A 27,883-nucleotide genomic window follows, 5' to 3' on the forward strand; every position below is an offset into this window, starting at 1 on the left:
CTGTGTTTCTCTGCCTTCCAAGGTGGCATGTGAGATGACTGCAAAACACCAGAAAAGACATTGTCATGAACAAGGGGCGATCCTTGCAGAAATGCCCAAGGTTCCATTGTGGGACTAGGTGCTTGTTGGCATGCAGTGTTTGCCAACCAATGTGCACCCTAGATGTCCACATTTCCTCTCATGGGAAACAGGGCAAGTGCATCTGAGGACTTCAGGGAATTCACCCTAGAGCCCCCCAAGGAGTCATCGGACCTCTTGTGACCCTGTCGCCCTGGTTGGGCCTCAGCGTAATCCTATTGAGCATGAATTTTATGTCATCAACTTTCTTCATGACATTGGGTTGCATCATTGACCCAGTCCTAGACAGAATTCGGCTACATCTACTTGGATATCACCTAACCTAATCCAAACACTTACCTTCCTTTCCAAAACTGGCTCAGAGTAGGAATGGTCACATGGAACTGGAGAGGGATTGCTGGGACGAAATGTCTTCCAGGGAAGCAAGGGCTCCCTTTCTTGATACTTGGAAGAATGTCTTCCCTAAGGAGGAAAGGGAAAGAAGTCAAGAAGCTTGTTGTCCCTTCTTTAAATAAAGGTCAGAGGAGAGAGACATTTTTCTGGAGCTCTACTTGTACAACTTCATTGTGCAGAAACTGTCCTGGGGTTACCTCTTGTATTACTACCAGCCCAGCACACACAAGTCTTCCTGGCTACCATAGAGAAACATCTGTGGACACACAAAGGAACCCTGGCATTCCAATAAAGATTTACTGCTTCCTCTCGAAGCAACAGCCACATCACAGGTGACCTTAGCCTCACCATTTTGTAGGTATCAACACTCAAGTTGAGCTGCCCAAGTTCTATGGATAGGACAAAAAAATAATTGAATAAAACAACTACAGATAGGTATTTCGAGGGTGATTAAAGTAACTGTGTGTTTTTGCTCAAAGTGCAAATGTGGCATCAGACCTCTGTAAGGTCTATGTTGTAAGACCCAACTCAACGTGAAAGGTGATTCCTGAAAATCTCCCGAGAATCCTGGACCTAGGCCACAGAACCCATGTCTATATATGTATCCATTTGTGTTAACGTGTTATGGGTTGCCCTGCTGTAAAACGTGAGTGTAAGCACTGTTGCTGGACTAAAGTCAGGCCTTGGTGTTATGAATCAAAGTGGAATTAGGTTCTTTAAACACCTGGCCTTACAGTGTATCAACCTAATGTGTAGAGCTTTTTTTCCTCAGTGATTCTGCAGTGAGGTTCAGTAAGTGCCCTAAATGATACCATGAAGGAAATTTGGAATGTGGTGGGTACCAAGGTAAAAATGAATATCTCACCCTATCCACATTGGTAAATTGTCTCTGGGGTGAGATCTTTGGAATATCTGCTAGAGGGATTGCCCTTTGTGAACCCATCGTGGGGAGGACAGCCTTTTTGGATATCATAGAATCCTTCTTTTTCCCTAAGAAAGGATCTGTCACTTGGGCCTCCCCTGTCAAGGGAAAGGAAGAATACCATAAGGCCCTGGAGGCCAGTGTTGTCCTCCTGTAGCTATTTGCCATAAAATTGTAAGCATCAAAGTATGAGATCCCAACATTCAAAAAATGTCATCCTCCTCTCTCCATGAGAAGTAGGTCAAAATTAAGAAAAAACAATTATCGGGAGTTGAACACATTCCTTAAAACGTTACAAACCAGGGGATGTACATCGGAGAACATAGCCTAAATCGAGCTCCTTTGGTACCGTTGTATACCATTTTGTTATCCCCAATTCCAAAAGGACCGACTGGCTGAGAATTGAAAGCCAAATCATGAAGGGGGAGGTCACCTGGATGTGGAGGCTTTACCATATTCTGACCACTTACCTGATTATCTGTGTTTCTCTGCCTTCCAAGGTGGCATGTGAGATGACTGCAAAACACCAGAAAAGACATTGTCATGAGCAAGGGGCGATCCTTGCAGAAATGCCCAAGGTTCCATTGTGGGACTAGGTGCTTGTTGGCATGCAGTGTTTGCCAACCAATGTGCACCCTAGATGTCCACATTTCCTCTCATGGGAAACAGGGCAAGGGCATCTGAGGACTTCAGGGAAGTCACCCTAGAGCCCCCCAAGGAGTCAACGGACCAGTTGTGACACTGTCGCCCTGGTTGGGCCTCAGCGTAATCCTATTGAGCATTAATTTTATGTCATCACCTTTCTTCATGACATTGGGTTGTCATCATTGACCCAGTCCTGGACAGAATTCGGCTACCTCTACTTGGATATCACCTAACCTAATCCAACCACTTACCTTCCTTTCCAAAACTGGCTCAGAGTAGGAATGGTCACATGGAACTGGAGAGGGATTGCTGGGACAAAATGTCTTCCAGGGAAGCAAGGGCTCCCTTTCTTGATACTTGGAAGAATGTCTTCCCTAAGCAGGAAAGGGAAAGAAGTCAAGACGCTTGTTGTCCCTTCTTTAAATTAAGGTCAGAGGAGAGAGACATTTTTCTGGAGCTCTACTTGTACAACTTCATTGTGCAGAAACTGTCCTGGGGTTACCTCTTGTATTACTACCAGCCCAGCACACACAAGTCTTCCTGGCTACCATAGAGAAACATCAGTGGACACATAAAGGAACCCTGGCATTCCAATAAAGATTTACTGCTTCCTCTCGAAGCAACAGCCACATCACAGGTGACTTTAGCCTCACCATTTTGTAGGTATCAACACTCAAGTTGAGCTGCCCAAGTTCTATGGATAGGACAAAAAAATAATTGAATAAAACAACTACAAATAGGTATTTCGAGGGTGATTAAAGTAACTGTGTGTTTTTGCTCAAAGTGCAAATGTGGCATCAGACCTCTGTAAGGTCTATGTTGTAGGATCCGACTCAACGTGAAAGGTGATTCCTGAAAATCTCCCGAGAATCCTGGACCGAGGCCACAGAACCCATGTCTATACATGTATCCATTTGTGTCAACGTGTTATGGGTTGCCCTGCTGTAAAACGTGAGTGTAAGCACTGTTGCTGGACTAAAGTCAGGCCGTGGTGTTATGAATCAAAGTGGAATTAGATTCTTTAAACACCTGGCCTTACCCTGTATCAACCTAATGTGTAGAGCTTTTTTTCCTCAGTGATTCTGCAGTGAGGTTCAGTAAGTTCCCTAAATGATACCATGAAGGAAATTTGGAATGTGGTGGGTACCAAGGTAAAAATGAATTTCTCACCCTATCCACATTGGTAAATTGTCTCTGGGGTGAGATCTTTGGAATATCTGCTAGAGGGATTGCCCTTTGTGAACCCATCCTGGGGAGGACAGCCTTTTTGGATATCATAGAATCCTTCTTTTTCCCTAAGAAAGTATCTGTCACTTGGGCCTCCCCTGTCAAGGGAAAGGAAGAGTACCATAAGGCCCTGGAGGCCAGTGTTGTCCTCCTGTAGCTATTTGCCATAAAATTGTAAGCATCAAAGTATGAGATCCCAACATTCAAAAAATGTCATCCTCCTCTCTCCATGAGAAGTAGGTCAAAATTATGAAAAAACAATTATCGGGAGTTGAACACATTCCTTAAAACGTTACAAACCAGGGGATGTACATCGGAGAACATAGCCTAAATCGAGCTCCTTTGGTACCATTGTATACTATTTTGTTATCCCTAATTCCAAAAGGACCGACTGGCTGAGAATTGAAAGCCAAATCATGAAGGGGGAGGTCACCTGGATGTGGAGGCTTTACCATGTTCTGACCACTTACCTGATTATCTGTGTTTCTCTGCCTTCCAAGGTGGCATGTGAGATGACTGCAAAACACCAGAAAAGACATTGTCATGAGCAAGGGGCGATCCTTGCAGAAATGCCCAAGGTTCCATTGTGGGACTAGGTGCTTGTTGGCATGCAGTGTTTGCCAACCAATGTGCACCCTAGATGTCCACATTTCCTCTCATGGGAAACAGGGCAAGGGCATCTGAGGACTTCAGGGAAGTCACCCTAGAGCCCCCCAAGGAGTCAACGGACCAGTTGTGACCCTGTCGCCCTGGTTGGGCCTCAGCGTAATCCTATTGAGCATGAATTTTATGTCATCACCTTTCTTCATGACATTGGGTTGTCATCATTGACCCAGTCCTAGACAGAATTCGGCTACCACTACTTGGAAATCACCTAACCTAATCCAACCACTTACCTACCTTTCCAAAACTGGCTCAGAGTAGGAATGGTCACAAGGAACTGGAGAGTGATTGCTGGGACGAAATGTCTTCCAGGGAAGCAAGGGCTCCCTTTCTTGATACTTGGAAGAATGTCTTCCCTAAGGAGGAACGGGAAAGAAGTCAAGACGCTTGTTGTCCATTCTTTAAATAAAGGTCAGAGGAGAGAGACATTTTTCTGGAGCTCTACTTGTACAACTTCATTGTGCAGAAACTGTCCTGGGGTTACCTCTTGTATTACTACCAGCCCAGCACACACAAGTCTTCCTGGCTACCATAGAGAAACATCAGTGGACACACAAAGGAACCCTGGCATTCCAATAAAGATTTACTGCTTCCTCTCGAAGCAACAGCCACATCACAGGTGACCTTAGCCTCACCATTTTGTAGGTATCAACACTCAAGTTGAGCTGCCCAAGTTCTATGGATAGGACAAAAAAATAATTGAATAAAACAACTACAGATAGGTATTTCGAGGGTGATTAAAGTAACTGTGTGTTTTTGCTCAAAGTGCAAATGTGGCATCAGACCTCTGTAAGGTCTATGTTGTAGGACCCGACTCAACGTGAAAGGTGATTCCTGAAAATCTCCCGAGAATCCTGGACCGAGGCCACAGAACCCATGTCTATACATGTATCCATTTGTGTCAACGTGTTATGGGTTGCCCTGCTGTAAAACGTGAGTGTAATCACTGTTGCTGGACTAAAGTCAGGCCTTGGTGTTATGAATCAAAGTGGAATTAGATTCTTTAAACACCTGGCCTTACCCTGTATCAACCTAATGTGTAGAGCTTTTTTTCCTCAGTGATTCTGCAGTGAGGTTCATTAAGTGCCCTAAATGATACCATGAAGGAAATTTGGAATGTGGTGGGTACCAAGGTAAAAATGAATATCTCACCCTATCCACATTGGTAAATTGTCTCTGGGGTGAGATCTTTGGAATATCTGCTAGAGGGATTGCCCTTTGTGAACCCATCCTGGGGAGGACAGACTTTTTGGATATCATAGAATCCTTCTTTTTCCCTAAGAAAGGATCTGTCACTTGGGCCTCCCCTGTCAAGGGAAAGGAAGAGTACCATAAGGCCCTGGAGGCCAGTGTTGTCCTCCTGTAGCTATTTGCCATAAAATTGTAAGCATCAAAGTATGAGATCCCAACATTCAAAAAATGTCATCCTCCTCTCTCCATGAGAAGTAGGTCAAAATTATGAAAAAACAATTATCGGGAGTTGAACACATTCCTTAAAACGTTACAAACCAGGGGATGTACATCGGAGAACATAGCCTAAATCGAGCTCCTTTGGTACCGTTGTATACTATTTTGTTATCCCTAATTCCAAAAGGACCGACTGGCTGAGAATTGAAAGCCAAATCATGAAGGGGGAGGTCACCTGGATGTGGAGGCTTTACCATGTTCTGACCACTTACCTGATTATCTGTGTTTCTCTGCCTTCCAAGGTGGCATGTGAGATGACTGCAAAACACCAGAAAAGACATTGTCATGAGCAAGGGGCGATCCTTGCAGAAATGCCCAAGGTTCCATTGTGGGACTAGGTGCTTGTTGGCATGCAGTGTTTGCCAACCAATGTGCACCCTAGATGTCCACATTTCCTCTCATGGGAAACAGGGCAAGGGCATCTGAGGACTTCAGGGAAGTCACCCTAGAGCCCCCCAAGGAGTCAACGGACCAGTTGTGACACTGTCGCCCTGGTTGGGCCTCAGCGTAATCCTATTGAGCATGAATTTTATGTCATCACCTTTCTTCATGACATTGGGTTGTCATCATTGACCCAGTCCTAGACAGAATTCGGCTACCTCTACTTGGAAATCACCTAACCTAATCCAACCACTTACCTACCTTTCCAAAACTGGCTCAGAGTAGGAATGGTCACAAGGAACTGGAGAGTGATTGCTGGGACGAAATGTCTTCCAGGGAAGCAAGGGCTCCCTTTCTTGATACTTGGAAGAATGTCTTCCCTAAGGAGGAACGGGAAAGAAGTCAAGACGCTTGTTGTCCCTTCTTTAAATAAAGGTCAGAGGAGAGAGACATTTTTCTGGAGCTCTACTTGTACAACTTCATTGTGCAGAAACTGTCCTGGGGTTACCTCTTGTATTACTACCAGCCCAGCACACACAAGTCTTCCTGGCTACCATAGAGAAACATCAGTGGACACACAAAGGAACCCTGGCATTCCAATAAAGATTTACTGCTTCCTCTCGAAGCAACAGCCACATCACAGGTGACCTTAGCCTCACCATTTTGTAGGTATCAACACTCAAGTTGAGCTGCCCAAGTTCTATGGATAGGACAAAAAAATAATTGAATAAAACAACTACAGATAGGTATTTCGAGGGTGATTAAAGTAACTGTGTGTTTTTGCTCAAAGTGCAAATGTGGCATCAGACCTCTGTAAGGTCTATGTTGTAAGACCCGACTCAACGTGAAAGGTGATTCCTGAAAATCTCCCGAGAATCCTGGACCTAGGCCACAGAACCCATGTCTATATATGTATCCATTTGTGTTAACGTGTTATGGGTTGCCCTGCTGTAAAACGTGAGTGTAAGCACTGTTGCTGGACTAAAGTCAGGCCTTGGTGTTATGAATCAAAGTGGAATTAGGTTCTTTAAACACCTGGCCTTACAGTGTATCAACCTAATGTGTAGAGCTTTTTTTCCTCAGTGATTCTGCAGTGAGGTTCAGTAAGTGCCCTAAATGATACCATGAAGGAAATTTGGAATGTGGTGGGTACCAAGGTAAAAATGAATATCTCACCCTATCCACATTGGTAAATTGTCTCTGGGGTGAGATCTTTGGAATATCTGCTAGAGGGATTGCCCTTTGTGAACCCATCGTGGGGAGGACAGCCTTTTTGGATATCATAGAATCCTTCTTTTTCCCTAAGAAAGGATCTGTCACTTGGGCCTCCCCTGTCAAGGGAAAGGAAGAGTACCATAAGGCCCTGGAGGCAAGTGTTGTCCTCCTGTAGCTATTTGCCATAAAATTGTAAGCATTAAAGTATGAGATCCCAACATTCAAAAAATGTCATCCTCCTCTCTCCATGAGAAGTAGGTCAAAATTATGAAAAAACAATTATCGGGAGTTGAACACATTCCTTAAAACGTTAAAAACCAGGGGATGTACATCGGAGAACATAGCCTAAATCGAGCTCCTTTGGTACCGTTGTATACCATTTTGTTATCCCTAATTCCAAAAGGACCGACTGGCTGAGAATTGAAAGCCAAATCATGAAGGGGGAGGTCACCTGGATGTGGAGGCTTTACCATGTTCTGACCACTTACCTGATTATCTGTGTTTCTCTGCCTTCCAAGGTGGCATGTGAGATGACTGCAAAACACCAGAAAAGACATTGTCATGAGCAAGGGGCGATCCTTGCAGAAATGCCCAAGGTTCCATTGTGGGACTAGGTGCTTGTTGGCATGCAGTGTTTGCCAACCAATGTGCACCCTAGATGTCCACATTTCCTATCATGGGAAACAGGGAAAGGGCATCTGAGGACTTCAGGGAAGTCACCCTAGAGCCCCCCAAGGAGTCAACGGACCTCTTGTGACCCTGTCGCCCTGGTTGGGCCTCAGCGTAATCCTATTGAGCATGAATTTTATGTCATCACCTTTCTTCATGACATTGGGTTGTCATCATTGACCCAGTCCTAGACAGAATTCGGCTACCTCTACTTGGAAATCACCTAACCTAATCCAACCACTTACCTACCTTTCCAAAACTGGCTCAGAATAGGAATGGTCACAAGGAACTGGAGAGTGATTGCTGGGACGAAATGTCTTCCAGGGAAGCAAGGGCTCCCTTTCTTGATACTTGGAAGAATGTCTTCCCTAAGGAGGAACGGGAAAGAAGTCAAGACGCTTGTTGTCCATTCTTTAAATAAAGGTCAGAAGAGAGAGACATTTTTCTGGAGCTCTACTTGTACAACTTCATTGTGCAGAAACTGTCCTGGGGTTACCTCTTATATTACTACCAGCCCAGCACACACAAGTCTTCCTGGCTACCATAGAGAAACATCAGTGGACACACAAAGGAACCCTGGCATTCCAATAAAGATTTACTGCTTCCTCTCGAAGCAACAGCCACATCACAGGTGACCTTAGCCTCACCATTTTGTAGGTATCAACACTCAAGTTGAGCTGCCCAAGTTCTATGGATAGGACAAAAAAATAATTGAATAAAACAACTACAGATAGGTATTTCGAGGGTGATTAAAGTAACTGTGTGTTTTTGCTCAAAGTGCAAATGTGGCATCAGACCTCTGTAAGGTCTATGTTGTAGGACCCGACTCAACGTGAAAGGTGATTCCTGAAAATCTCCCGAGAATCCTGGACCGAGGCCACAGAACCCATGTCTATACATGTATCCATTTGTGTCAACGTGTTATGGGTTGCCCTGCTGTAAAACGTGAGTGTAAGCACTGTTGCTGGACTAAAGTCAGGCCTTGGTGTTATGAATCAAAGTGGAATTAGGTTCTTTAAACACCTGGCCTTACCGTGTATCAACCTAATGTGTAGAGCTTTTTTTCCTCAGTGATTCTGCAGTGAGGTTCAGTAAGTGCCCTAAATGATACCATGAAGGAAATTTGGAATGTGGTGGGTACCAAGGTAAAAATGAATATCTCACCCTATCCACATTGGTAAATTGTCTCTGGGGTGAGATCTTTGGAATATCTGCTAGAGGGATTGCCCTTTGTGAACCCATCGTGGGGAGGACAGCCTTTTTGGATATCATAGAATCCTTCTTTTTCCCTAAGAAAGGATCTGTCACTTGGGCCTCCCCTCTCAAGGGAAAGGAAGAGTACCATAAGGCCCTGGAGGCCAGTGTTGTCCTCCTGTAGCTATTTGCCATAAAATTGTAAGCATCAAAGTATGAGATCCCAACATTCAAAAAATGTCATCCTCCTCTCTCCATGAGAAGTAGGTCAAAATTATGAAAAAAAATTATTGGGAGTTGAAGACATTCCTTAAAACGTTACAAACCAGGGGATGTACATCGGAGAACATAGCCTAAATCGAGCTCCTTTGGTACCGTTGTATACCATTTTGTTATCCCTAATTCCAAAAGGACCGACTGGCTGAGAATTGAAAGCCAAATCATGAAGGGGGAGGTCACCTGGATGTGGAGGCTTTACCATGTTCTGACCACTTACCTGATTATCTGTGTTTCTCTGCCTTCCAAGGTGGCATGTGAGATGACTGCAAAACACCAGAAAAGACATTGTCATGAGCAAGGGGCGATCCTTGCAGAAATGCCCAAGGTTCCATTGTGGGACTAGGTGCTTGTTGGCATGCAGTGTTTGCCAACCAATGTGCACCCTAGATGTCCACATTTCCTCTCATGGGAAACAGGGCAAGGGCATCTGAGGACTTCAGGGAAGTCACCCTAGAGCCCCCCAAGGAGTCAACGGACCTCTTGTGACACTGTCGCCCTGGTTGGGCCTCAGCGTAATCCTATTGAGCATGAATTTTATGTCATCACCTTTCTTCATGACATTGGGTTGTCATCATTGACCCAGTCCTAGACAGAATTTGGCTACATCTACTTGGATATCACCTAACCTAATCCAACCACTTACCTTCCTTTCCAAAACTGGCTCAGAGTAGGAATGGTCACATGGAACTGGAGAGGGATTGCTGGGACGAAATGTCTTCCAGGGAAGCAAGGGCTCCCTTTCTTGATACTTGGAAGAATGTCTTCCCTAAAGTGGAAAGGGAAAGAAGTCAAGACGCTTGTTGTCCCTTCGTTAAATAAAGGTCAGAGGAGAGAGACATTTTTCTGGAGCTCTACTTGTACAACGTCATTGTGCAGAAACTGTCCTGGAGTTACCTCTTGTATTACTCCCAGCCCAGCACACACAAGTCTTCCTGGCTACCATAGAGAAACATCAGTGGACACACAAAAAACCCTGGCATTCAAATAAGGATTTACTGCTTCCTCTCGAAGCAACAGCAACATCACAGGTCACCTTAGCCTCACCATTTTGTAGGTATCAACACTCAAGTTGAGCTGCCCAAGTTCTATGGATAGGACAAAAAAATAATTGAATAAAACAACTACAGATAGGTATTTCGAGGGTGATTAAAGTAACTGTGTGTTTTTGCTCAAAGTGCAAATGTGGCATCAGACCTCTGTAAGGTCTATGTTGTAAGACCCGACTCAACGTGAAAGGTGATTCCTGAAAATCTCCCGAGAATCCTGGACCGAGGCCACAGAACCCATGTCTATACATGTATCCATTTGTGTCAACGTGTTATGGGTTGCCCTGCTGTAAAACGTGAGTGTAAGCACTGTTGCTGGACTAAAGTCAGGCCTTGGTGTTATGAATCAAAGTGGAATTAGGTTCTTTAAACACCTGGCCTTACCGTGTATCAACCTAATGTGTAGAGCTTTTTTTCCTCAGTGATTCTGCAGTGAGGTTCAGTAAGTGCCCTAAATGATACCATGAAGGAAATTTGGAATGTGGTGGGTACCAAGGTAAAAATGAATATCTCACCCTATCCACATTGGTAAATTGTCTCTGGGGTGAGATCTTTGGAATATCTGCTAGAGGGATTGCCCTTTGTGAACCCATCGTGGGGAGGACAGCCTTTTTGGATATCATAGAATCCTTCTTTTTCCCTAAGAAAGGATCTGTCACTTGGGCCTCCCCTCTCAAGGGAAAGGAAGAGTACCATAAGGCCCTGGAGGCCAGTGTTGTCCTCCTGTAGCTATTTGCCATAAAATTGTAAGCATCAAAGTATGAGATCCCAACATTCAAAAAATGTCATCCTCCTCTCTCCATGAGAAGTAGGTCAAAATTATGAAAAAAAATTATTGGGAGTTGAAGACATTCCTTAAAACGTTACAAACCAGGGGATGTACATCGGAGAACATAGCCTAAATCGAGCTCCTTTGGTACCGTTGTATACCATTTTGTTATCCCTAATTCCAAAAGGACCGACTGGCTGAGAATTGAAAGCCAAATCATGAAGGGGGAGGTCACCTGGATGTGGAGGCTTTACCATGTTCTGACCACTTACCTGATTATCTGTGTTTCTCTGCCTTCCAAGGTGGCATGTGAGATGACTGCAAAACACCAGAAAAGACATTGTCATGAGCAAGGGGCGATCCTTGCAGAAATGCCCAAGGTTCCATTGTGGGACTAGGTGCTTGTTGGCATGCAGTGTTTGCCAACCAATGTGCACCCTAGATGTCCACATTTCCTCTCATGGGAAACAGGGAAAGGGCATCTGAGGACTTCAGGGAAGTCACCCTAGAGCCCCCCAAGGAGTCAACGGACCTCTTGTGACACTGTCGCCCTGGTTGGGCCTCAGCGTAATCCTATTGAGCATGAATTTTATGTCATCACCTTTCTTCATGACATTGGGTTGTCATCATTGACCCAGTCCTAGACAGAATTTGGCTACATCTACTTGGATATCACCTAACCTAATCCAACCACTTACCTTCCTTTCCAAAACTGGCTCAGAGTAGGAATGGTCACATGGAACTGGAGAGGGATTGCTGGGACGAAATGTCTTCCAGGGAAGCAAGGGCTCCCTTTCTTGATACTTGGAAGAATGTCTTCCCTAAAGTGGAAAGGGAAAGAAGTCAAGACGCTTGTTGTCCCTTCTTTAAATAAAGGTCAGAGGAGAGAGACATTTTTCTGGAGCTCTACTTGTACAACTTCATTGTGCAGAAACTGTCCTGGGGTTACCTCTTGTATTACTACCAGCCCAGCATACACAAGTCTTCCTGGATACCATAGAGAAACATCAGTGGACACACAACGGAACCCTGGCATTCCAATAAAGATTTACTGCTTCCTCTCGAAGCAACAGCCATATCACAGGTGACCTTAGCCTCACCATTTTGTAGGTATCAACACTCAAGTTGAGCTGCCCAAGTTCTATGGATAGGACAAAAAAATAATTGAATAAAACAACTACAGATAGGTATTTCGAGGGTGATTAAAGTAACTGTGTGTTTTTGCTCAAAGTGCAAATGTGGCATCAGACCTCTGTAAGGTCTATGTTGTAGGACCCGACTCAACGTGAAAGGTGATTCCTGAAAATCTCCCGAGAATCCTGGACCGAGGCCACAGAACCCATTTCTATACATGTATCCATTTGTGTCAACGTGTTCTGGGTTGCCCTGCTGTAAAACGTGAGTGTAAGCACTGTTGCTGGACTAAAATCAGGCCTTGGTGTTATGAATCAAAGTGGAATTAGGTTCTTTAAACACCTGGCCTTACCGTGTATCAACCTAATGTGTAGAGCTTTTTTTCCTCAGTGATTCTGCAGTGAGGTTCAGTAAGTGCCCTAAATGATACCATGAAGGAAATTTGGAATGTGGTGGGTACCAAGGTAAAAATGAATATCTCACCCTATCCACATTGGTAAATTGTCTCTGGGGTGAGGTCTTTGGAATATCTGCTAGAGGGATTGCCCTTTGTGAACCCATCCTGGGGAGGACAGACTTTTTGGATATCATAGAATCCTTCTTTTTCCCTAAGAAAGGATCTGTCACTTGGGCCTCCCCTGTCAAGGGAAAGGAAGAGTACCATAAGGCCCTGGAGGCCAGTGTTGTCCTCCTGTAGCTATTTGCCATAAAATTGTAAGCATCAAAGTATGAGATCCCAACATTCAAAAAATGTCATCCTCCTCTCTCCATGAGAAGTAGGTCAAAATTATGAAAAAACAATTATCGGGAGTTGAACACATTCCTTTAAACGTTACAAACCAGGGGATGTACATCGGAGAACATAGCCTAAATCGAGCTCCTTTGGTACCGTTGTATACCATTTTGTTATCCCTAATTCCAAAAGGACCGACTGGCTGAGAATTGAAAGCCAAATCACGAAGGGGGAGGTCACCTGGATGTGGAGGCTTTACCATGTTCTGACCACTTACCTGATTATCTGTGTTTCTCTGCCTTCCAAGGTGGCATGTGAGATGACTGCAAAACACCAGAAAAGACATTGTCATGAGCAAGGGGCGATCCTTGCAGAAATGCCCAAGGTTCCATTGTGGGACTAGGTGCTTGTTGGCATGCAGTGTTTGCCAACCAATGTGCACCCTAGATGTCCACATTTCCTCTCATGGGAAACAGGGCAAGGGCATCTGAGGACTTCAGGGAAGTCACCCTAGAGCCCCCCAAGGAGTCAACGGACGTCTTGTGACCCTGTCGCCCTGGTTGGGCCTCAGCGTAATCCTATTGAGCATGAATTTTATGTCATCACTTTTCTTCATGACATTGGGTTGTCATCATTGACCCAGTCCTAGACAGAATTCGGCTACATCTACTTGGATATCACCTAACCTAATCCAATCACTTACCTTCCTTTCCAAATCTGGCTCAGAGTAGGAATGGTCACATGGAACTGGAGAGGGATTGCTGGGACGAAATGTCTTCCAGGGAAGCAAGGGCTCCCTTTCTTGATACTTGGAAGAATGTCTTCCCTAAGGAGGAAAGGGAAAGAATTCGAGTCGCTTGTTGTCCCTTCGTTAAATAAAGGTCAGAGGAGAGAGACATTTTTCTGGAGCTCTACTTGTACAACGTCATTGTGCAGAAACTGTCCTGGAGTTACCTCTTGTATTACTCCCAGCCCAGCACACACAAGTCTTCCTGGCTACCATAGAGAAACATCAGTGGACACACAAAAAACCCTGGCATTCCAATAAAGATTTACTGCTTCCTCTCGAAGCAACAGCAACATCACAGGTCACCTTAGCCTCACCATTTTGTAGGTATCAACACTCAAGTTGAGTTGCCCAAGTTCTATGGATAGGACAAAAAAATAATTGAATAAAACAACTACAGATAGGTATTTCGAGGGTGATTAAAGTAACTGTGTGTTTTTGCTCAAAGTGCAAATGTGGCATCAGACCTCTGTAAGGTCTATGTTGTAAGACCCGACTCAACGTGAAAGGTGATTCCTGAAAATCTCCCGAGAATCCTGGACCGAGGCCACAGAACCCATGTCTATACATGTATCCATTTGTGTCAACGTGTTATGGGTTGCCCTGCTGTAAAACGTGAGTGTAAGCACTGTTGCTGGACTAAAGTCAGGCCTTGGTGTTATGAATCAAAGTGGAATTAGGTTCTTTAAACACCTGGCCTTACCGTGTATCAACCTAATGTGTAGAGCTTTTTTTCCTCAGTGATTCTGCAGTGAGGTTCAGTAAGTGCCCTAAATGATACCATGAAGGAAATTTGGAATGTGGTGGGTACCAAGGTAAAAATGAATATCTCACCCTATCCACATTGGTAAATTGTCTCTGGGGTGAGATCTTTGGAATATCTGCTAGAGGGATTGCCCTTTGTGAACCCATCGTGGGGAGGACAGCCTTTTTGGATATCATAGAATCCTTCTTTTTCCCTAAGAAAGGATCTGTCACTTGGGCCTCCCCTCTCAAGGGAAAGGAAGAGTACCATAAGGCCCTGGAGGCCAGTGTTGTCCTCCTGTAGCTATTTGCCATAAAATTGTAAGCATCAAAGTATGAGATCCCAACATTCAAAAAATGTCATCCTCCTCTCTCCATGAGAAGTAGGTCAAAATTATGAAAAAAAATTATTGGGAGTTGAAGACATTCCTTAAAACGTTACAAACCAGGGGATGTACATCGGAGAACATAGCCTAAATCGAGCTCCTTTGGTACCGTTGTATACCATTTTGTTATCCCTAATTCCAAAAGGACCAACTGGCTGAGAATTGAAAGCCAAATCATGAAGGGGGAGGTCACCTGGATGTGGAGGCTTTACCATGTTCTGACCACTTACCTGATTATCTGTGTTTCTCTGCCTTCCAAGGTGGCATGTGAGATGACTGCAAAACACCAGAAAAGACATTGTCATGAGCAAGGGGCGATCCTTGCAGAAATGCCCAAGGTTCCATTGTGGGACTAGGTGCTTGTTGGCATGCAGTGTTTGCCAACCAATGTGCACCCTAGATGTCCACATTTCCTCTCATGGGAAACAGGGCAAGGGCATCTGAGGACTTCAGGGAAGTCACCCTAGAGCCCCCCAAGGAGTCAACGGACCTCTTGTGACACTGTCGCCCTGGTTGGGCCTCAGCGTAATCCTATTGAGCATGAATTTTATGTCATCACCTTTCTTCATGACATTGGGTTGTCATCATTGACCCAGTCCTAGACAGAATTTGGCTACATCTACTTGGATATCACCTAACCTAATCCAACCACTTACCTTCCTTTCCAAAACTGGCTCAGAGTAGGAATGGTCACATGGAACTGGAGAGGGATTGCTGGGACGAAATGTCTTCCAGGGAAGCAAGGGCTCCCTTTCTTGATACTTGGAAGAATGTCTTCCCTAAAGTGGAAAGGGAAAGAAGTCAAGACGCTTGTTGTCCCTTCTTTAAATAAAGGTCAGAGGAGAGAGACATTTTTCTGGAGCTCTACTTGTACAACTTCATTGTGCAGAAACTGTCCTGGGGTTACCTCTTGTATTACTACCAGCCCAGCATACACAAGTCTTCCTGGCTACCATAGAGAAACATCAGTGGACACACAACGGAACCCTGGCATTCCAATAAAGATTTACTGCTTCCTCTCGAAGCAACAGCCATATCACAGGTGACCTTAGCCTCACCATTTTGTAGGTATCAACACTCAAGTTGAGCTGCCCAAGTTCTATGGATAGGACAAAAAAATAATTGAATAAAACAACTACAGATAGGTATTTCGAGGGTGATTAAAGTAACTGTGTGTTTTTGCTCAAAGTGCAAATGTGGCATCAGACCTCTGTAAGGTCTATGTTGTAGGACCCGACTCAACGTGAAAGGTGATTCCTGAAAATCTCCCGAGAATCCTGGACCGAGGCCACAGAACCCATTTCTATACATGTATCCATTTGTGTCAACGTGTTCTGGGTTGCCCTGCTGTAAAACGTGAGTGTAAGCACTGTTGCTGGACTAAAATCAGGCCTTGGTGTTATGAATCAAAGTGGAATTAGGTTCTTTAAACACCTGGCCTTACCGTGTATCAACCTAATGTGTAGAGCTTTTTTTCCTCAGTGATTCTGCAGTGAGGTTCAGTAAGTGCCCTAAATGATACCATGAAGGAAATTTGGAATGTGGTGGGTACCAAGGTAAAAATGAATATCTCACCCTATCCACATTGGTAAATTGTCTCTGGGGTGAGGTCTTTGGAATATCTGCTAGAGGGATTGCCCTTTGTGAACCCATCCTGGGGAGGACAGACTTTTTGGATATCATAGAATCCTTCTTTTTCCCTAAGAAAGGATCTGTCACTTGGGCCTCCCCTGTCAAGGGAAAGGAAGAGTACCATAAGGCCCTGGAGGCCAGTGTTGTCCTCCTGTAGCTATTTGCCATAAAATTGTAAGCATCAAAGTATGAGATCCCAACATTCAAAAAATGTCATCCTCCTCTCTCCATGAGAAGTAGGTCAAAATTATGAAAAAACAATTATCGGGAGTTGAACACATTCCTTTAAACGTTACAAACCAGGGGATGTACATCGGAGAACATAGCCTAAATCGAGCTCCTTTGGTACCGTTGTATACCATTTTGTTATCCCTAATTCCAAAAGGACCGACTGGCTGAGAATTGAAAGCCAAATCACGAAGGGGGAGGTCACCTGGATGTGGAGGCTTTACCATGTTCTGACCACTTACCTGATTATCTGTGTTTCTCTGCCTTCCAAGGTGGCATGTGAGATGACTGCAAAACACCAGAAAAGACATTGTCATGAGCAAGGGGCGATCCTTGCAGAAATGCCCAAGGTTCCATTGTGGGACTAGGTGCTTGTTGGCATGCAGTGTTTGCCAACCAATATGCACCCTAGATGTCCACATTTCCTCTCATGGGAAACAGGGCAAGGGCATCTGAGGACTTCAGGGAAGTCACCCTAGAGCCCCCCAAGGTGTCAACGGACCTCTTGTGACCCTGTCGCCCTGGTTGGGCCTCAGCGTAATCCTATTGAGCATGAATTTTATGTCATCACTTTTCTTCATGACATTGGGTTGTCATCATTGACCCAGTCCTAGACAGAATTCGGCTACATCTACTTGGATATCACCTAACCTAATCCAATCACTTACCTTCCTTTCCAAAACTGGCTCAGAGTAGGAATGGTCACATGGAACTGGAGAGGGATTGCTGGGACGAAATGTCTTCCAGGGAAGCAAGGGCTCCCTTTCTTGATACTTGGAAGTATGTCTTCCCTAAGGAGGAAAGGGAAAGAAGTCGAGTCCCTTGTTGTCCCTTCTTTAAATAAAGGTCCGAGGAGAGAGACATTTTTCTGGAGCTCTACTTGTACAACTTCATTGTGCAGAAACTGTCCTGGAGTTACCTCTTGTTTTACTCCCAGCCCAGCACACACAAGTCTTCCTGGCTACCATAGAGAAACATCAGTGGACACACAAAGGAACCCTGGCATTCCAATAAAGATTTACTGCTTCCTCTCGAAGCAACAGCCACATCACAGGTGACCTTAGCCTCACCATTTTGTAGGTATCAACACTCAAGTTGAGCTGCCCAAGTTCTATGGATAGGACAAAAAAATAATTGAATAAAACAACTACAGATAGGTATTTCGAGGGTGATTAAAGTAACTGTGTGTTTTTGCTCAAAGTGCAAATGTGGCATCAGACCTCTGTAAGGTCTATGTTGTAGGACCCGACTCAACGTGAAAGGTGATTCCTGAAAATCTCCCGAGAATCCTGGACCGAGGCCACAGAACCCATTTCTATACATGTATCCATTTGTGTCAACGTGTTCTGGGTTGCCCTGCTGTAAAACGTGAGTGTAAGCACTGTTGCTGGACTAAAGTCAGGCCTTGGTGTTATGAATCAAAGTGGAATTAGGTTCTTTAAACACCTGGCCTTACCGTGTATCAACCTAATGTGTAGAGCTTTTTTTCCTCAGTGATTCTGCAGTGAGGTTCAGTAAGTGCCCTAAATGATACCATGAAGGAAATTTGGAATGTGGTGGGTACCAAGGTAAAAATGAATATCTCACCCTATCCACATTGGTAAATTGTCTCTGGGTTGAGGTCTTTGGAATATCTGCTAGAGGGATTGCCCTTTGTGAACCCATCCTGGGGAGGACAGACTTTTTGGATATCATAGAATCCTTCTTTTTCCCTAAGAAAGGATCTGTCACTTGGGCCTCCCCTGTCAAGGGAAAGGAAGAGTACCATAAGGCCCTGGAGGCCAGTGTTGTCCTCCTGTAGCTATTTGCCATAAAATTGTAAGCATCAAAGTATGAGATCCCAACATTCAAAAAATGTCATCCTCCTCTCTCCATGAGAAGTAGGTCAAAATTATGAAAAAACAATTATCGGGAGTTGAAGACATTCCTTAAAACGTTACAAACCAGGGGATGTACATCGGAGAACATAGCCTAAATCGAGCTCCTTTGGTACCGTTGTATACCATTTTGTTATCGCTAATTCCAAAAGGACCGACTGGCTGAGAATTGAAAGCCAAATCTTGAAGGGGGAGGTCACCTGGATGTGGAGGCTTTACCATGTTCTGACCACTTACCTGATTATCTGTGTTTCTCTGCCTTCCAAGGTGGCATGTGAGATGACTGCAAAACACCAGAAAAGACATTGTCATGAGCAAGGGGCGATCCTTGCAGAAATGCCCAAGGTTCCATTGTGGGACTAGGTGCTTGTTGGCATGCAGTGTTTGCCAACCAATGTGCACCCTAGATGTCCACATTTCCTCTCATGGGAAACAGGGCAAGGGCATCTGAGGACTTCAGGGAAGTCACCCTAGAGCCCCCCAAGGAGTCAACGGACCTCTTGTGACCCTGTCGCCCTGGTTGGGCCTCAGCGTAATCCTATTGAGCATGAATTTTATGTCATCACCTTTCTTCATGACATTGGGTTGTCATCATTGACCCAGTCCTAGACAGAATTCGGCTACATCTACTTGGATATCACCTAACCTAATCCAACCACTTACCTTCCTATCCAAAACTGGCTCAGAGTAGGAATGGTCACATGGAACTGGAGAGGGATTGCTGGGAGGAAATGTCTTCCAGGGAAGCAAGGGCTCCCTTTCTTGATACTTGGAAGAATGTCTTCCCTAAGGAGGAAAGGGAAAGTAGTCAAGACGCTTGTTGTCCCTTCTTTAAATAAAGGTCAGAGGAGAGAGACATTTTTCTGGAGCTCTACTTGTACAACTTCATTGTGCAGAAAATGTCCTGGGGTTACCTCTTGTATTACTACCAGCCGAGCATACACAAGTCTTCCTGGCTACCATAGAGAAACATCAGTGGACACACAACGGAACCCTGGCATTCCAATAAAGATTTACTGCTTCCTCTCGAAGCAACAGCCACATCACAGGTGACCTTAGCCTCACCATTTTGTAGGTATCAACACTCAAGTTGAGCTGCCCAAGTTCTATGGATAGGACAAAAAAATAATTGAATAAAACAACTACAGATAGGTATTTCGAGGGTGATTAAAGTAACTGTGTGTTTTTGCTCAAAGTGCAAATGTGGCATCAGACCTCTGTAAGGTCTATGTTGTAGGACCCGACTCAACGTGAAAGGTGATTCCTGAAAATCTCCCGAGAATCCTGGACCCAGGCCACAGAACCCATGTCTATACATGTATCCATTTGTGTCAACGTGTTATGGGTTGCCCTGCTGTAAAACGTGAGTGTAAGCACTGTTCCTGGACTAAAGTCAGGCCTTGGTGTTATGAATCAAAGTGGAATTAGGTTCTTTAAACACCTGGCCTTACCGTGTATCAACCTAATGTGTAGAGCTTTTTTTCCTCAGTGATTCTGCAGTGAGGTTCAGTAAGTGCCCTAAATGATACCATGAAGGAAATTTGGAATGTGGTGGGTACCAAGGTAAAAATGAATATCTCACCCTATCCACATTGGTAAATTGTCTCTGGGGTGAGATCTTTGGAATATCTGGTAGAGGGATTGCACTTTGTGAACCCATCCTGGGGAGGACAGACTTTTTGGATATCAAAGAATCCTTCTTTTTTCCTAAGAAAGGATATGTCACTTGGGCCTCCCCTGTCAAGGGAAAGGAAGAGTACCATAAGGCCCTGGAGGCCAGTGTTGTCCTCCTGTAGCTATTTGCCATAAAATTGTAAGCATCAAAGTATGAGATCCCAACATTCAAAAACTGTCATCCTCCTCTCTCCATGAGAAGTAGGTCAAAATTATGAAAAAACAATTATCGGGAGTTGAAGACATTCCTTAAACCGTTACAAACCAGGGGATGTACATCGGAGAACATAGCCTAAATCGAGCTCCTTTGGTACCTTTGCATACCATTTTGTTATCCCCAAATTCCAAAAGGACCGACTGGCTGAGAATTGAAAGCCAAATCATGAAGGGGGAGGTCACCTGGATGTGGAGGCTTTACCATGTTCTGACCACTTACCTGATTATCTGTGTTTCTCTGCCTTCCAAGGTGGCATGTGAGATGACTGCAAAACACCAGAAAAGACATTGTCATGAGCAAGGGGCGATCCTTGCAGAAATGCCCAAGGTTCCACTGTGGGACTAGGTGCTTGTTGGCATGCAGTGTTTGCCAACCAATGTGCACCCTAGATGTCCACATTTCCTCTCATGGGAAACAGGGAAAGGGCATCTGAGGACTTCAGGGAAGTCACCCTAGAGCCCCCCAAGGAGTCAACGGACGTCTTGTGACCCTGTCGCCCTGGTTGGGCCTCAGCGTAATCCTATTGAGCATGAATTTTATGTCATCACCTTTGTTCATGACATTGGGTTGTCATCATTGACCCAGTCCTAGACAGAATTCGGCTACATCTACTTGGATATCACCTAACCTAATCCAACCACTTACCTTCCTTTCCAAAACTGGCTCAGAGTAGGAATGGTCACATGGAACTGGAGAGGGATTGCTGGGAGGAAATGTCTTCCAGGGAAGTAAGGGCTCCCTTTCTTGATACTTGGAAGAATGTCTTCCCTAAGGAGGAAAGGGAAAGTAGTCAAGACGCTTGTTGTCCCTTCTTTAAATAAAGGTCAGAGGAGAGAGACATTTTTCTGGAGCTCTACTTGTACAACTTCATTGTGCAGAAACTGTCCTGGGGTTACCTCTTGTATTACTACCAGCCCAGCATACACAAGTCTTCCTGGCTACCATAGAGAAACATCAGTGGACACACAACGGAACCCTGGCATTCCAATAAAGATTTACTGCTTCCTCTCGAAGCAACAGCCACATCACAGGTGACCTTAGCCTCACCATTTTGTAGGTATCAACACTCAAGTTGAGCTGCCCAAGTTCTATGGATAGGACAAAAAAATAATTGAATAAAACAATTACAGATAGGTATTTCGAGGGTGATTAAAGTAACTGTGTGTTTTTGCTCAAAGTGCAAATGTGGCATCAGACCTCTGTAAGGTCTATGTTGTAGGACCCGACTCAACGTGAAAGGTGATTCCTGAAAATCTCCCGAGAATCCTGGACCGAGGCCACAGAACCCATGTCTATACATGTATCCATTTGTGTCAACCTGTTATGGGTTGCCCTGCTGTAAAACGTGAGTGTAAGCACTGTTGCTGGACTAAAGTCAGGCCTTGGTGTTATGAATCAAAGTGGAATTAGGTTCTTTAAACACCTGGCCTTACCGTGTATCAACCTAATGTGTAGAGCTTTTTTTCCTCAGTGATTCTGCAGTGAGGTTCAGTAAGTGCCCTAAATGATACCATGAAGGAAATTTGGAATGTGGTGGGTACCAAGGTAAAAATGAATATCTCACCCTATCCACATTGGTAAATTGTCTCTGGGTTGAGGTCTTTGGAATATCTGCTAGAGGGATTGCCCTTTGTGAACCCATCCTGGGGAGGACAGACTTTTTGGATATCATAGAATCCTTCTTTTTCCCTAAGAAAGGATCTGTCACTTGGGCCTCCCCTGTCAAGGGAAAGGAAGAGTACCATAAGGCCCTGGAGGCCAGTGTTGTCCTCCTGTAGCTATTTGCCATAAAATTGTAAGCATCAAAGTATGAGATCCCAACATTCAAAAAATGTCATCCTCCTCTCTCCATGAGAAGTAGGTCAAAATTATGAAAAAACAATTTTCGGGAGTTGAACACATTCCTTAAAACGTTACAAACCAGGGGATGTACATCGGAGAACATAGCCTAAATCGAGCTCCTTTGGTACCGTTGTATACCATTTTGTTATCCCTAATTCCAAAAGGACCGACTGGCTGAGAATTGAAAGCCAAATCACGAAGGGGGAGGTCACCTGGATGTGGAGGCTTTACCATGTTCTGACCACTTACCTGATTATCTGTGTTTCTCTGCCTTCCAAGGTGGCATGTGAGATGACTGCAAAACACCAGAAAAGACATTGTCATGAGCAAGGGGCGATCCTTGCAGAAATGCCCAAGGTTCCATTGTGGGACTAGGTGCTTGTTTGCATGCAGTGTTTGCCAACCAATATGCACCCTAGATGTCCACATTTCCTCTCATGGGAAACAGGGCAAGGGCATCTGAGGACTTCAGGGAAGTCACCCTAGAGCCCCCCAAGGAGTCAACGGACGTCTTGTGACCCTGTCGCCCTGGTTGGGCCTCAGCGTAATCCTATTGAGCATGAATTTTATGTCATCACCTTTGTTCATGACATTGGGTTGTCATCATTGACCCAGTCCTAGACAGAATTCGGCTACATCTACTTGGATATCACCTAACCTAATCCAACCACTTACCTTCCTTTCCAAAACTGGCTCAGAGTAGGAATGGTCACATGGAACTGGAGAGGGATTGCTGGGAGGAAATGTCTTCCAGGGAAGCAAGGGCACCCTTTCTTGATACTTGGAAGAATGTCTTCCCTAAGGAGGAAAGGGAAAGTAGTCAAGAAGCTTGTTGTCCCTTCTTTAAATAAAGGTCAGAGGAGAGAGACATTTTTCTGGAGCTCTACTTGTACAACTTCATTGTGCAGAAACTGTCCTGGAGTTACCTCTTGTATTACTCCCAGCCCAGCACACACAAGTCTTCCTGGCTACCATAGAGAAACATCAGTGGACACACAAAGGAACCCTGGCATTCCAATAAAGATTTACTGCTTCCTCTCGAAGCAACAGCCACATCACAGGTGACCTTAGCCTCACCATTTTGTAGGTATCAACACTCAAGTTGAGCTGCCCAAGTTCTATGGATAGGACAAAAAAATAATTGAATAAAACAACTACAGATAGGTATTTCGAGGGTGATTAAAGTAACTGTGTGTTTTTGCTCAAAGTGCAAATGTGGCATCAGACCTCTGTAAGGTCTATGTTGTAGGACCCGACTCAACGTGAAAGGTGATTCCTGAAAATCTCCCGAGAATCCTGGACCGAGGCCACAGAACCCATGTCTATACATGTATCCATTTGTGTCAACGTGTTATGGGTTGCCCTGCTGTAAAACGTGAGTGTAAGCACTGTTGCTGGACTAAAGTCAGGCCTTGGTGTTATGAATCAAAGTGGAATTAGGTTCTTTAAACACCTGGCCTTACCGTGTATCAACCTAATGTGTAGAGCTTTTTTTCCTCAGTGATTCTGCAGTGAGGTTCAGTAAGTGCCCTAAATGATACCATGAAGGAAATTTGGAATGTGGTGGGTACCAAGGTAAAAATGAATATCTCACCCTATCCACATTGGTAAATTGTCTCTGGGGTGAGATCTTTGGAATATCTGCTAGAGGGATTGCCCTTTGTGAACACATCGTGGGAAGGACAGCCTTTTTGGATATCATAGAATCCTTCATTTTCCCTAAGAAAGGATCTGTCACTTGGGCCTCCCCTGTCAAGGGAAAGGAAGAGTACCATAAGGCCCTGGAGGCCAGTGTTGTCCTCCTGTAGCTATTTGCCATAAAATTGTAAGCATCAAAGTATGAGATCCCAACATTCAAAAAATGTCATCCTCCTCTCTCCATGAGAAGTAGGTCAAAATTATGAAAAAACAATTATTGGGAGTTGAAGACATTCCTTAAAACGTTACAAACCAGGGGATGTACATCGGAGAACATAGCCTAAATCGAGCTCCTTTGGTACCGTTGTATACCATTTTGTTATCCCTAATTCCAAAAGGACCGACTGGCTGAGAATTGAAAGCCAAATCATGAAGGGGGAGGTCACCTGGATGTGGAGGCTTTACCATGTTCTGACCACTTACCTGATTATCTGTGTTTCTCTGCCTTCCAAGGTGGCATGTGAGATGACTGCAAAACACCAGAAAAGACATTGTCATGAGCAAGGGGCGATCCTTGCAGAAATGCCCAAGGTTCCATTGTGGGACTAGGTGCTTGTTGGCATGCAGTGTTTGCCAACCAATGTGCACCCTAGATGTCCACATTTCCTCTCATGGGAAACAGGGCAAGGGCATCTGAGGACTTCAGGGAAGTCACCCTAGAGCCCCCCAAGGAGTCAACGGACGTCTTGTGACCCTGTCGCCCTGGTTGGGCCTCAGCGTAATCCTATTGAGCATGAATTTTATGTCATCACCTTTCTTCATGACATTGGGTTGTCATCATTGACCCAGTCCTAGACAGAATTCGGCTACATCTACTTGGATATCACCTAACCTAATCCAACCACTTACCTTCCTTTCCAAATCTGGATCAGAGTAGGAATGGTCACATGGACCTGGAGAGGGATTGCTGGGAGGAAATGTCTTCCAGGGAAGCAAGGGCTCCCTTTCTTGATACTTGGAAGAATGTCTTCCCTAAGGAGGAAAGGGAAAGAAGTCAAGACGCTTGTTGTCCCTTCTTTAAATAAAGGTCAGAGGAGAGAGACATTTTTCTGGAGCTCTACTTGTACAACTTCATTGTGCAGAAACTGTCCTGGGGTTACCTCTTGTATTACTACCAGCCCAGCATACACAAGTCTTCCTGGCTACCATAGAGAAACATCAGTGGACACACAACGGAACCCTGGCATTCCGATAAAGATTTACTGCTTCCTCTCGAAGCAACAGCCACATCACAGGTGACCTTAGCCTCACCATTTTGTAGGTATCAACACTCAAGTTGAGCTGCCCAAGTTCTATGGATAGGACAAAAAAATAATTGAATAAAACAACTACAGATAGGTATTTCGAGGGTGATTAAAGTAACTGTGTGTTTTTGCTCAAAGTGCAAATGTGGCATCAGACCTCTGTAAGGTCTATGTTGTAGGACCCGACTCAACGTGAAAGGTGATTCCTGAAAATCTCCCGAGAATCCTGGACCGAGGCCACAGAACCCATGACTATACATGTATCCATTTGTGTCAACGTGTTATGGGTTGCCCTGCTGTAAAACCTGAGGGTAACCACTGTTGCTGGACTCAAGTCCTCAAGTCAGGACTTGGTGTTATGAATCAAAGTGGAATTAGGTTCTTTAAACACCTGGCCTTACCCTGTATCAACCTAATGTGTAGAGCTTTTTTTCCTCAGTGATTCTGCAGTGAGGTTCAGTAAGTGCCCTAAATGATACCATGAAGGAAATTTGGAATGTGGTGGGTACCAAGGTAAAAATGAATATCTCACCCTATCCACATTGGTAAATTGTCTCTGTGGTGAGATCTTTGGAATATCTGCTAGAGGGATTGCCCTTTGTGAACCCATCCTGGGGAGGACAGATTTTTGGATATCATAGAATCCTTCTTTTTCCCTAAGAAAGGATCTGTCACTTGGGCCTCCCCTGTCAAGGGAAAGGAAGAGTACCATAAGGCCCTGGAGGCCAGTGTTGTCCTCCTGTAGCTATTTGCCATAAAATTGTAAGCATCAAAGTATGAGATCCCAACATTCAAAAAATGTCATCCTCCTCTCTCCATGAGAAGTAGGTCAAAATTATGAAAAAACAATTATCGGGAGTTGAAGACATTCCTTAAAACGTTACAAACCAGGGGATGTACATCGGAGAACATAGCCTAAATCGAGCTCCTTTGGTACCGTTGTATACCATTTTGTTATCCCTAATTCCAAAAGGACCGACTGGCTGAGAATTGAAAGCCAAATCTTGAAGGGGGAGGTCACCTGGATGTGGAGGCTTTACCATGTTCTGACCACTTACCTGATTATCTGTGTTTCTCTGCCTTCCAAGGTGGCATGTGAGATGACTGCAAAACACCAGAAAAGACATTGTCATGAGCAAGGGGCGATCCTTGCAGAAATGCCCAAGGTTCCATTGTGGGACTAGGTGCTTGTTGGCATGCAGTGTTTGCCAACCAATGTGCACCCTAGATGTCCACATTTCCTCTCATGGGAAACAGGGCAAGGGCATCTGAGGACTTCAGGGAAGTCACCCTAGAGCCCCCCAAGGAGTCAACGGACCTCTTGTGACCCTGTCGCCCTGGTTGGGCCTCAGCGTAATCCTATTGAGCATGAATTTTATGTCATCACCTTTCTTCATGACATTGGGTTGTCATCATTGACCCAGTCCTAGACAGAATTCAGCTACATCTACTTGGATATCACCTAACCTAATCCAACCACTTACCTTCCTATCCAAAACTGGCTCAGAGTAGGAATGGTCACATGGAACTGGAGAGGGATTGCTGGGAGGAAATGTCTTCCAGGGAAGCAAGGGCTCCCTTTCTTGATACTTGGAAGAATGTCTTCCCTAAGGAGGAAAGGGAAAGTAGTCAAGACGCTTGTTGTCCCTTCTTTAATAAAGGTCAGAGGAGAGAGACATTTTTCTGGAGCTCTACTTGTACAACTTCATTGTGCAGAAAATGTCCTGGGGTTACCTCTTGTATTACTACCAGCCCAGCATACACAAGTCTTCCTGGCTACCATAGAGAAACATCAGTGGACACACAACGGAACCCTGGCATTCCAATAAAGATTTACTGCTTCCTCTCGAAGCAACAGCCACATCACAGGTGACCTTAGCCTCACCATTTTGTAGGTATCAACACTCAAGTTGAGCTGCCCAAGTTCTATGGATAGGACAAAAAAATAATTGAATAAAACAACTACAGATAGGTATTTCGAGGGTGATTAAAGTAACTGTGTGTTTTTGCTCAAAGTGCAAATGTGGCATCAGACCTCTGTAAGGTCTATGTTGTAGGACCCGACTCAACGTGAAAGGTGATTCCTGAAAATCTCCCGAGAATCCTGGACCGAGGCCACAGAACCCATGTCTATACATGTATCCATTTGTGTCAACGTGTTATGGGTTGCCCTGCTGTAAAACGTGAGTGTAAGCACTGTTGCTGGACTAAAGTCAGGCCTTGGTGTTATGAATCAAAGTGGAATTAGGTTCTTTAAACACCTGGCCTTACCGTGTATCAACCTAATGTGTAGAGTTTTTTTTCCTCAGTGATTCTGCAGTGAGGTTCAGTAAGTGCCCTAAATGATACTATGAAGGAAATTTGGAATGTGGTGGGTACCAAGGTAAAAATGAATATCTCACCCTATCCACATTGGTAAATTGTCTCTGGGGTGAGCTCTTTGGAATATCTGCTAGAGGGATTGCCCTTTGTGAACCCATCCTGGGGAGGACAGCCTTTTTGGATATCATAGAATCCTTCTTTTTCCCTAAGAAAGGATCTGTCACTTGGGCCTCCCCTGTCAAGGGAAAGGAAGAGTACCATAAGGCCCTGGAGACCAGTGTTGTCCTCCTGTAGCTATTTGCCATAAAATTGTAAGCATCAAAGTATGAGATCCCAACATTCAAAAAATGTCATCCTCCTCTCTCCATGAGAAGTAGGTCAAAATTATGAAAAAACAATTATCGGGAGTTGAAGACA

The 27,883-nt window shown here is 44.6% G+C and overlaps 1 long non-coding RNA gene and 15 other non-coding genes across 16 annotated transcripts in view; all 16 read right to left on the bottom strand.

Annotated features, from left to right (window-relative positions):
• The window catches only part of Snhg14 (small nucleolar RNA host gene 14), a 1,177,441-nt gene that overhangs the window by 251,014 nt on the left and 898,544 nt on the right, over positions 1-27,883 (bottom strand). Inside the window, exons 93-98 of the long non-coding RNA NR_146211.1 lie at positions 7,910-8,028; positions 7,480-7,525; positions 6,038-6,156; positions 5,608-5,653; positions 4,166-4,284; positions 3,736-3,757 (exon numbers count right to left, since the gene is read on the bottom strand). This is a non-coding gene — a long non-coding RNA (small nucleolar RNA host gene 14). The remainder of the gene's footprint in view (positions 1-3,735; positions 3,758-4,165; positions 4,285-5,607; positions 5,654-6,037; positions 6,157-7,479; positions 7,526-7,909; positions 8,029-27,883) is intronic.
• Positions 278-355, bottom strand: Gm25647. Its single transcript, XR_003947058.1, has one exon. It is a non-coding gene; the product is annotated as a small nucleolar RNA SNORD115 (small nucleolar RNA).
• Positions 2,149-2,227, bottom strand: Gm22252. Its single transcript, XR_003946986.1, has one exon. It is a non-coding gene; the product is annotated as a small nucleolar RNA SNORD115 (small nucleolar RNA).
• On the bottom strand, positions 4,021-4,099 carry Gm26392. Its single transcript, XR_003946959.1, has one exon. It is a non-coding gene; the product is annotated as a small nucleolar RNA SNORD115 (small nucleolar RNA).
• On the bottom strand, positions 5,893-5,971 carry Gm24219. Its single transcript, XR_003946960.1, has one exon. It is a non-coding gene; the product is annotated as a small nucleolar RNA SNORD115 (small nucleolar RNA).
• Gm25230 lies at positions 7,765-7,843 on the bottom strand. The gene has a single exon (XR_003946961.1). It is a non-coding gene; the product is annotated as a small nucleolar RNA SNORD115 (small nucleolar RNA).
• Positions 9,636-9,714, bottom strand: Gm22627. Its single transcript, XR_003946962.1, has one exon. It is a non-coding gene; the product is annotated as a small nucleolar RNA SNORD115 (small nucleolar RNA).
• Gm24585 lies at positions 11,506-11,584 on the bottom strand. Its single transcript, XR_003946963.1, has one exon. It is a non-coding gene; the product is annotated as a small nucleolar RNA SNORD115 (small nucleolar RNA).
• Gm23305 lies at positions 13,378-13,456 on the bottom strand. Its single transcript, XR_003947023.1, has one exon. It is a non-coding gene; the product is annotated as a small nucleolar RNA SNORD115 (small nucleolar RNA).
• Gm24206 lies at positions 15,248-15,326 on the bottom strand. Its single transcript, XR_003946964.1, has one exon. It is a non-coding gene; the product is annotated as a small nucleolar RNA SNORD115 (small nucleolar RNA).
• Positions 17,120-17,198, bottom strand: Gm25085. The gene has a single exon (XR_003947024.1). It is a non-coding gene; the product is annotated as a small nucleolar RNA SNORD115 (small nucleolar RNA).
• Gm25209 lies at positions 18,992-19,070 on the bottom strand. Its single transcript, XR_003946965.1, has one exon. It is a non-coding gene; the product is annotated as a small nucleolar RNA SNORD115 (small nucleolar RNA).
• Gm23682 lies at positions 20,865-20,943 on the bottom strand. The gene has a single exon (XR_003947000.1). It is a non-coding gene; the product is annotated as a small nucleolar RNA SNORD115 (small nucleolar RNA).
• Positions 22,737-22,815, bottom strand: Gm24654. Its single transcript, XR_003947001.1, has one exon. It is a non-coding gene; the product is annotated as a small nucleolar RNA SNORD115 (small nucleolar RNA).
• On the bottom strand, positions 24,609-24,687 carry Gm26334. The gene has a single exon (XR_003946966.1). It is a non-coding gene; the product is annotated as a small nucleolar RNA SNORD115 (small nucleolar RNA).
• On the bottom strand, positions 26,488-26,566 carry Gm25742. The gene has a single exon (XR_003946967.1). It is a non-coding gene; the product is annotated as a small nucleolar RNA SNORD115 (small nucleolar RNA).

This window comes from Mus musculus, chromosome 7 (assembly GCF_000001635.26).
Source record: "Mus musculus strain C57BL/6J chromosome 7, GRCm38.p6 C57BL/6J".
Lineage (NCBI taxonomy): Eukaryota > Metazoa > Chordata > Mammalia > Rodentia > Muridae > Mus > Mus musculus.